This window comes from Otolemur garnettii, unplaced genomic scaffold, assembly GCF_000181295.1.
Source record: "Otolemur garnettii isolate 467f Iridium unplaced genomic scaffold, OtoGar3 scaffold00045, whole genome shotgun sequence".
NCBI classification, from domain to species: Eukaryota; Metazoa; Chordata; class Mammalia; order Primates; family Galagidae; genus Otolemur; species Otolemur garnettii.
The window spans coordinates 3,718,765-3,727,938 of NW_003852440.1; the positions used below are offsets into that span (position 1 = coordinate 3,718,765).

Sequence of the window (9,174 nt, forward strand, 5' to 3'; positions counted from 1 at the left end):
GCTCCCTCTGCCGTCACTGCTGTCACTGCCGTCACGGCTCCCTCTGCCGTCAGGGCTCCCTCTGCCGTCACGGCTCCCACTGCTGTCACGGCTGCCTCTGCCGTCACTGCTGTCACTGTCGTCACGACTCCCTCTGCCGTCACGGCTCCCTCTGCCGTCTCGGCTCCCTCTGCCGTCACGGCTCCCACTGCCGTCACTGCTGCCTCTGTGGTCACTGCTGTCACTGTCGTCACGGCTCCCACTGCCATGACTCCTTTTTGGCAGTGCCAGTGCTCTTTGACACCTCACCTATTTCATTTCCTGTTTAGTTCTATAACATGTAACGTCTGTTTACCATCCCCTTCTTAAACTGTTTTGTTATTTGAATTCCATGACCTTTTTCTTTCTTTTTGCCCTATGCACGTATCCTATGGTGACCTTTTCTGCCCTCCCTCACAGTTGATGGAGTTTCATCTTGAATTCACATAACTTTCATTTCCATAATACCTCGTTATTTTTATCAACTCCTCAACTTTTAAACGTTTCAGATCTCTACCTCCTGCCTATATTTCTCACTACTGTGGTTATGTCTGTATTCACTATAGTTTGTAGGTCATCTTTGTTAAAATATTCTGTCAAAGTATCGCAGTTAAATATCATACTTTGTAATCTTTAAAATGAAGCATGTCTTTGTTAATTACATGCAGGTAAACGTAGCCACTTCTTGTAGCTAGACATTGCAGTCTTGGGAATAATCTTGAATTTTAGAGGAAACTAAGCTATAAGGAAGCAGAATAGTATAGATTGTTACAAAGCTATTGTAAAGTAGCATACTGACATCTAAAACCATACCTGGAATAGTTTTGCTGTAGATTAGATGTTTTGTTGCTCCTCAGAGGCTTTATATAGGAAATCTAAGATCTATACCTTAAAAGTCCTTCAAATAGGTATTTCTAAAACTTCAAAAGAAAAGATCAATTAAATCTCATTTTGTAATGACTTACTGAAACATTATTAGGACTTCATCTTTATGTATTTTCCCAAAGTGGAACTACCTGAATTTTAACTATCTACAGTTCTACTTAAAGTTCTCTCTTTGACTGTCCTACAAAAGGTGATCTTGGCCAGGCATGGTGGCTTACACCTGTAATCACAGCATTTGGGGAGGCAGAGATGAGAGGAGCACTTGAGAGTAGGCGTTTGATCCAGCCTGGGTAACATAGTAAGACTCCTTCTCTACAAAGAAAAAAGAGAGAGAAAGAGAGAAAAGAAATTAGCCAGGGGTGGTGGCACATGTCTGTAGTCCCAGCCACTCAAGAGTGAGGCTAGGATATTGCTTGATCCCAGGAGTGCAAGGCTACAGTGAGCCATGGTGATGCCACTACACTCTAACCCAGGCAATAGGGCAGATCTTCAAAAGAAAAAACAAAAGTGATCCTTTAGGCAGAACTAATCTATGGTGGTAGATGCCTGAATTCTTTTTTTTTTTTCTTTTGTAACAGAGGCTCACAATTTTGCCCTCAGTAGAGTGCTGTGGCGTCATAGCTCATGGCAATCTCAGACTTTGGGGCTTAGGCAACTTTCTTGCCTCAGCCTCCCAAGTACTTGTTGCTATAGGTGCCCGCCACAATTTTTTTGTTGTAGTTGTCATTGTTTAGCAAGCCCTGGCTGGGTTTAAACCTGCCTGCCTCAGTGTATGTGGCTGGTGCCGTAACCATTGAGCTACGGGCACTGAGCCAGAAGCATGAATTCTTATTGTCACTAGGAGCAGGATATAATTATTGATTGGGGAGGGGTACAAGCAATCCTTTGGGGTGTTGGGAAATGTCTATCCTGATTTGAGTAGTAGTTACATGGATGTGTACATGTGTAAAAATTCATCAAATTATACCTCAACTTTATGCCTTTTATTGAAAGAATTGGACAAAATTGAAATGATTTAAAAGGATAAGAGTTGCCCCCAATCTTAAACTTCCTTTTACCTTCTTGGCTAGTCTATATGCTCTTGGAAGGCAGGGGAAATACTTGATTATAAATTTTTGTATTCCAGGCATGAAGTGGGAGGGAAGATACAAGCAGGTGGAGGGACAGGAAGATTTATTTCCCTTCAGGGTTGTGCTGCTCACGTCCTTGTAGTAGAGTTTCTTAATAAACTCAACTCCATTCTGAATTGCCACCTTGCTGTTTATATGTATGTAAGGAGGGTGCCTAAACAACGTAGACACAATGTAAGAGACTTTGTCTGTGTGTTACTTTCAGAGTTGAATTACAGTAGAGTGATGTGCAGTATGACATTTGCTAAAAAGATGATATTAATCACATGAATGCTAGAGTAACCATGTGACAGGACAGTCAAAGGAAATAGCAGAATGCAAGACCATTTTGAAGTGGTATTTGAAATTTGGGAACTCTGTGGAAGTATGATGACAATGGAGGTGTGAACCCCTAATGCCCCTAACAACTGCACACGTTTGTGGTGCATTCCAGACGCATGGTGCTGTGTGTGGGTGCACAAGGGAAGATCCAGGAGGCCTGGCCCAGCATCAAGTCCTGCTGCTTTTGCTATGGTGTTGGAACAGTTGACACACTCACCATCGAAGTCTACCAAACAGTGTTTGCCTGAGACAGGAGCTAGCAGCACAAGCCGTGGACGCACAATGGAAAGTTTTCATCCCAAGGTTATCACATGTACCAAGATCCAAGAACTTACCTCAGTGAGAATTCGCCGTGACAATGGGTAGAATGAAGAGGTGTGGATTAGTTTGCCCTTCATTCTCCTGACGTAACACCCCTTGACATCTACCTATTGAGACTTAATGTGTGCTGGAAATACTTCAGGAAGATATTGAAATGGCCTAGGCAGCAAGGAAAGTGGAGCTGTGGCCAGGACTGCTGCAGCTGCAGTTCACCGTAATCAGATGTCCAGACACTCTGATGGGGACCACTTTGAATGCCTCTTGGAACTGCAGAATTCAAATGTGACTTATCTTTTTTATCAGAATATATTGAGTATTACAATTTTAATACAGTATTTTCCTTTCTTAAAATGTGTATATGTATTTTTGGCACTCTCTATATATGTGTGTATTTCCCCCTTGACTTGAAGATGGGAGAGTTGAATTGCATTTTTATGTCAACATTTAAAAATTGGGCTATTTTGTGAAATAATTACACTCTCGCACCTATTTTTTGCTTTTTTTGCTTTCCCACTTGCACTTCTGTTAGCCTTTATCTTCCTATTTCAATATGTAAGGGGAGAAATTGAATCTTTTATTTTTTACTACTCAACAAATGCTAGTGAATAGGAATTTTTAGGGTGGAGAAGAGATGACAAAAGGAATGATTTAATAATGCTGAGAAAATAAGGGCCTTCCTTAGGCTGCTCTTCTTAGAGAAGGGAGGAACACAGCTTTTCCATCTCTGTCAAAGATGATAGAAGCAAGCCAAGATTTTACAAAGATTTAAGTTTTCCATATGGAGAAACCAAGTTCAAGGCCAGGAAGAGGGAATAGAAAGTGTGATTTGAACATTTATGACAAAAGAGAGCCCTTGGATTCTAGCTTTCTAAACCTTTTCCTTCCACAATACCTCAGCTCATGATATACTCCAGGGAAAACTTAGTATGCTCGGTTGACTTGGATTGAATGTGAGTTTACTTTGTAAGAAATATCTGTGCACAGGGAAAGCATATGGGATTCTTGCTGTAATGCTGCCCTTGGGGTTCATGCAGTTGACCCATTATAAATTTGTTCTGAATGAGCGGAAAGGCTTTTGCAAGTCGCTTTAGGATCTTTGCTCTAGATTATAATTTACCATGTATACTACAGAGAATTAAAGTTCTTACATTTGGTCTGGGGCCCATTTAATTACCCCCTCCAGTCTTTCACTAACTGGAATTGTTTTCAAGTTACAGATGCAAGAATAACACTGTAAACTTATTAGTTCTCTAAAGGGAATTAGGAATTCCTAAATGTATTCTGACCTGGGACTGGCTATTATGAAGCCAAAATAAAATAATGTGATTCTGTGAAAAGAATTGTTAGGCACATCTGTGGATACACTAAGCTGAATGAAATAGATCAAGACTGCAGTATGTCTGAAACTTTAATAAAGTAAAACCCCATGACAACTCAGCAGGCTCCTGGCTTCCATCTAGCTCCCCTTCTTAAATGGGGACAAGACTAAAATTCTTTTCTTCTGATAAGCCAGGAAGGGAGGAGCCTTTCAGGAAATGAAGGGATGGAAAATAGATCCCCATATTCCCATTATTCTTCTAGCCTAGTTTCCCAAAATCTGGCTAACCAAATGGATACCAAGCAACTGAGAGACTTCTGTTACCACCATTGTAGTCCTGGAAAGGCCATTCCCAGAATCTGCATCCACCTCACTGACAGTTAAGCACAGTGAGCGGCTGTTGCTAAAGGGCATGAAACTATGGCTGGTACCAAGACAGATTCGGACAGTTTCTGCAGACCCTGGGAATCCAATACACTGGATGCACAAATGTGCCGCAATTACACAATATTCTCTGTATCAGCTGCTATATGTTTTGTGAAAATGAATTTTTGGATTCTACTTTTTCCCTTAAAATGGGGCTTTACCAAAGATAATACTTGAAGCAGCAAAGGAATAAGACTGGCTTAGATTATTCAGGAAGCAGAACTAGGGGAAACTAACATTTAGATCAAGTATAACTCTTTAACCGTGAAAGTAGTCATGGAAATTACAAAGGAAAGTTACGACTATTGAAAATTTGTAAATCCGTATCTAAAAATGCATATTAAGAAACATACCCCAAACTAGGAAAATCATTTGTCACAATTGTGATGTTTCATAGCTTTAATACAGGACTCTTATAAATAAGTAGGAAAAATATAAGGTAAGCTATACAGAGTAATGTACTGTGATTACGATCACGTGATATATAAATAACAGCAAATTAATTAATGGAATATTATACAGCTACTAAACATGTTTTCAGATGATTTTAATTACATGGGAAAAGCTCATAATCTAAAACAATAATACTTCATGTATCTAATGTCATGATTGTATATATATTTAATGTATACATTTAGATACAAAGGAAAAATACTAAAGGAAATAAAGAATTAGATTTAATCTGTGTAGTTAAGAGTATGGGTGATTTTTTTCTTTGTAATTTTCTGCATTTTTCAGGCTTTAAGAAAATGAATGTGTTAGTTTTATAATTAGAAAACAAACCCAGCACTAAAACAGAAAATATATCTCCTCATCAGAAAGAACCAGCATTACTTTTCGAAGCATTTTAAGACAATAGTTCTTTTTTCAGGGGAGGGAGGAGGGGAGATAGGGTCTCACTATGCTGCCCTTGGTAGAGTGCTGTGGCGTCATAGCTCACAGCAACCTCCAACTTTTGGGCTTAACCAATTCTCTTGCCTTAGCCTCCCAAGTAGCTGGGACTACAGGTGCCCACCACAATGCCTGACTACTTTTTGTTGTTGCAGTTGTCATTGTTGTTTAGCAGGCCCAGGCCAGGTGTATATGGCTGGTGCCATAACTACTCTGCTATGGGCACTGAGCCAAGACACTACTTCTTACATGCCTCATAAAGGGATCATTTTTACAGCCTATTCACATGAAATATTTTGGTACAGAATTTTGGTCAGAGAAATGGGGTTCACCAGGTTTTGGCATGCCAAAGGGTGGAAATACTTCCTAGGAGGCTAGAATATGATGATTTGAATTATCTAACATTCCACAGGAAAATATAACAGAATTTCACAACAGGTAAGGACCTTAGAAATAATTTAATCTAATTCCCTTTATTTTAGAGATGAGGAAATTGAAGCCAGAGAGGTTAAAACCCAAGATTAATACCTAGTTAGAAACAGGTCTTCTGATTTCTCATAAGTTGCCACATATTTAGATAGCACTGGCATATATAATAGGTTTTGGAGTTGCAAATGAAATCTAAACCATTGTGTATCGAATACAATAAATTTTAAAATTTTAACTTAGATTGAGCATGGTGGCTCACCCCTGTTAATACTAGTACTCTGGGAGGTCAATGCAAGAGGATCTCTTGAGCTCAGGAGTTCAAGATCAGCCTAAGCAAAAGCAAGACCCCATCTATACTAAAAATAGGGAAAAAGTGCAGGCATCTTATAGTCCCAGCTGCTCAGGAGCCTGAGATAGGAAGATCACTTGAACCCAGGTGTTTGGGACTACTTGATCTAGGCTGACATCATGGCACTCTAGCCTGGGCAACAAAGTAAGACTTCGTTTCAAAAAAAAATTTTAGCTTAGTTGCCCTAGTGCCAAAATGTATTAAGGACATCACTATCACTATAGCTTGAGAACATGTGTGCCCAGTTCAGTGGGGGCTTTCCTCAGTTTTGTTCAGAAAATTCTCCTTTTTCCTCAGTTTAATTATTTTAAATTTAGTTGATTTTTTTTCTTTTATAGTCTCAGACTTTGAGAAGAAACCCCGTAAGAGGAGTACAAATGAGTTTGATTACTACCCACTGTGCACGTGTGTGCTCATGGTTACTTCCAATTTGATATCAAGTACAGGTGGTATCTGTTTATAGGACATACCTATACCACATTTTGTAATCCACTCATGAGTTCATGGGCTCTGGGGTTGATCCCACATCTTTGCAATTGTGAATTGAACTGCAGTAAACATTTGAATGCACGTGTCTTTTTTTTAAATGACTTATTTTCCTGGTGGGATTAGGTAGGATTCCTAGTGGTTAATATGGTAGGCATCTGAGGCTATGAATTTTCTACTTAGGAGCACGTTTGCTGAATCCCAAAGATTTTGATGACTGTGTCCCCTTTGTCATTCAGTTTGAGGAATCTTTTGATTTCCATCTTAATTTCATTATTGACCTAATCCTTTATTTCCATGACTTTGTATAGAATTGAGTGTTTGTCTTGGGATTCCTAGTTTTATTCCACTGATTTGAGAAGATACATGGTTTTATTTCTACATTTTTTAATTTGTTGAGACATGTTTTGTGGCCTAAGGTACGGTTGATCTTGGAGAATGTTTCATGTGCTGATGAGAAGAATGTATATTCAGTACTTAGAGGGTAAAATGTTCTGTTCTCTCTTAGGCCTATTTGTTCTAGAGTTTCTTGCTCTGTTTCCTCTGTCCAGCCCAGTCAGTGAGCTGTTGAAGTCCCCAGCAATTACGATCCGGTCATTTATGTATTTGATTAGATTTAGTAGAATTTGCTCTATGCATCTGAGGGCTCCTGTGTTAGTGCATCAGTATGTAGGAATGTTATGTCTTCTTGTTGAGTTGCTTCCTTTACCCTTGTATAATGACCATTTTTGTCTTCCTTTGCCATTGTTGATTTAAAGTCAGTTTTATCTGATATGAATATGGCTACCTACACCTGCTTTCTCTTGATTTCTGCTTGTGTAGAATTTTTTTTTTCCATCCCCTCACCTTCAGTTTGTGTGAATCCTTGCTGGTTAGATGTGTTTCCTGGAAACAGCAGGTACTTGGATTGTGTTTTTTCATCCATTCAGTTAGCCTGTGTCTGCTGAGGGGCATTCAGACCGTTCAGGTTGATTGATAGAACTGGCATGTGGGATGCTGTTCTGTTCATCATGTTTGGTAGTACCTTATTGCTTTGTTTACCTTCTTGTGCTACGGGTTGAACGCTAAACTTTAGCTTTTGGGTGGTTTTATCCTGACGGGTGCACAATGCAGTTCTTGAGTATTTCTTGCAGGGGCGTCTGGTCTTAACAAGCTCCCTCACTGTTTGCTTATCTGAAAAAGACTTTCTTTCTACCCCATACATGAAACTTAGTTTTGAAAAAAAAATCCTTTTTTAAATTAGTATATTTTTATTAAAACTGACTTAGAGTTTTGCTTTGGCCTTTTTGTGTTAAAGCTTTTGACAGTTATTTGAGTTATAAAAATTTAATTTTTAAGTTAAAAGATAAACATGAAAAAGTTCGGATAAGGAAGAAAAAGTAACCATGTATTATTCTCAAGAGCATAACTAAGGAATTTCTGTACAAGTTTTGAGGGAATAGTTTCACTTCCTGGCCTGTAAAATGAAGATATCACAACAGCTGCAAGGTATTGATTACACTGCTGTAATTTATTCTGATACAGTGAATTTTTATTATTATTTTTTACCCCATCCCCAAGTTTCTTTTGATAGCAGGTGTGACTTTTAACCTTCCAAACTCAATCTCATATAATACTGAGTAATATTGTATGAGTAAAATAATCACAGATATATGGAAAATGAATTTAAGAAAGATTAATATTTCTTATAATTTTGAGTTCAAATAATAGTTCTTACCTTGCACAAAATGCAGACTAAACTTGAAAATAATTAAATGTTGGAAGACAAGATATTTGGCAAATTAATGAATTATGATTGTATTTATACTTTGATCTCTTATTCTAATTGATGAAGACATTGTCCTATTGATAAATGAATAAATGTGAGATTGGATCATAGGCTTAAAATCCCTAATTTTAACTCTCTTTCAGAAGTACAAATATATCCTTCACTGATATTATAATTAGAATACAAATTCTTACCTATCTAATTTGTATAGCTTATAGTGAAAATACAAAAAGGTTTTAGGTTTTTTTGAATAAAATTCACAAAATTTTAAAAGTGAAAAATGTTTGTAACATTTTTCTTATCTCAATGAAAGTAATCAAATATGTTTCTAAATTAGGTTTAGTATAAGCTCCAAAAATGCACTTACAAAACTATGCCTCAGTCTGCAGACTCACCTTCCTGACAGCCTTTGTGTTGCAATCCACATTATCACTAACTGGACTTTAGTAGGCATAGTTACTATTTTTAATTCATTACTTAAAGCCTAGATATGTTAAACTTAGTTTTAGGCATATCTAATTTTACTTAAATTATATCATTATATATAAATATTAAACAACACTGAATATAGAAATATAGCCTGCATAGGAGATATAAACCTTTATGTATCCAAAATGTCACCAGAATTTTTTTCTTCTAATACCATATATATTAATATTTATGACAATAAATGCTTGCGATTTTGATTCACATGTTTATCAGATTCTCAGAGGCTTTCTGAATCATTAAAGGAAAGGTAAAATGTTTTGGTTTTTCCCCCTCACCATCCTATACGCAGGTCACTGTCGCAGCACCCAGCCTGCTCTCCTTATCTTTAGCTTTTCCCCTTCAC

At 37.8% G+C, this 9,174-nt stretch overlaps 1 protein-coding gene across 1 annotated transcript in view; it reads left to right on the forward strand.

The window, feature by feature from the left end:
- The window catches only part of DISP1 (dispatched RND transporter family member 1), a 65,449-nt gene that overhangs the window by 26,348 nt on the left and 29,927 nt on the right, over window positions 1-9,174 (forward strand). The window lies entirely within an intron of this gene.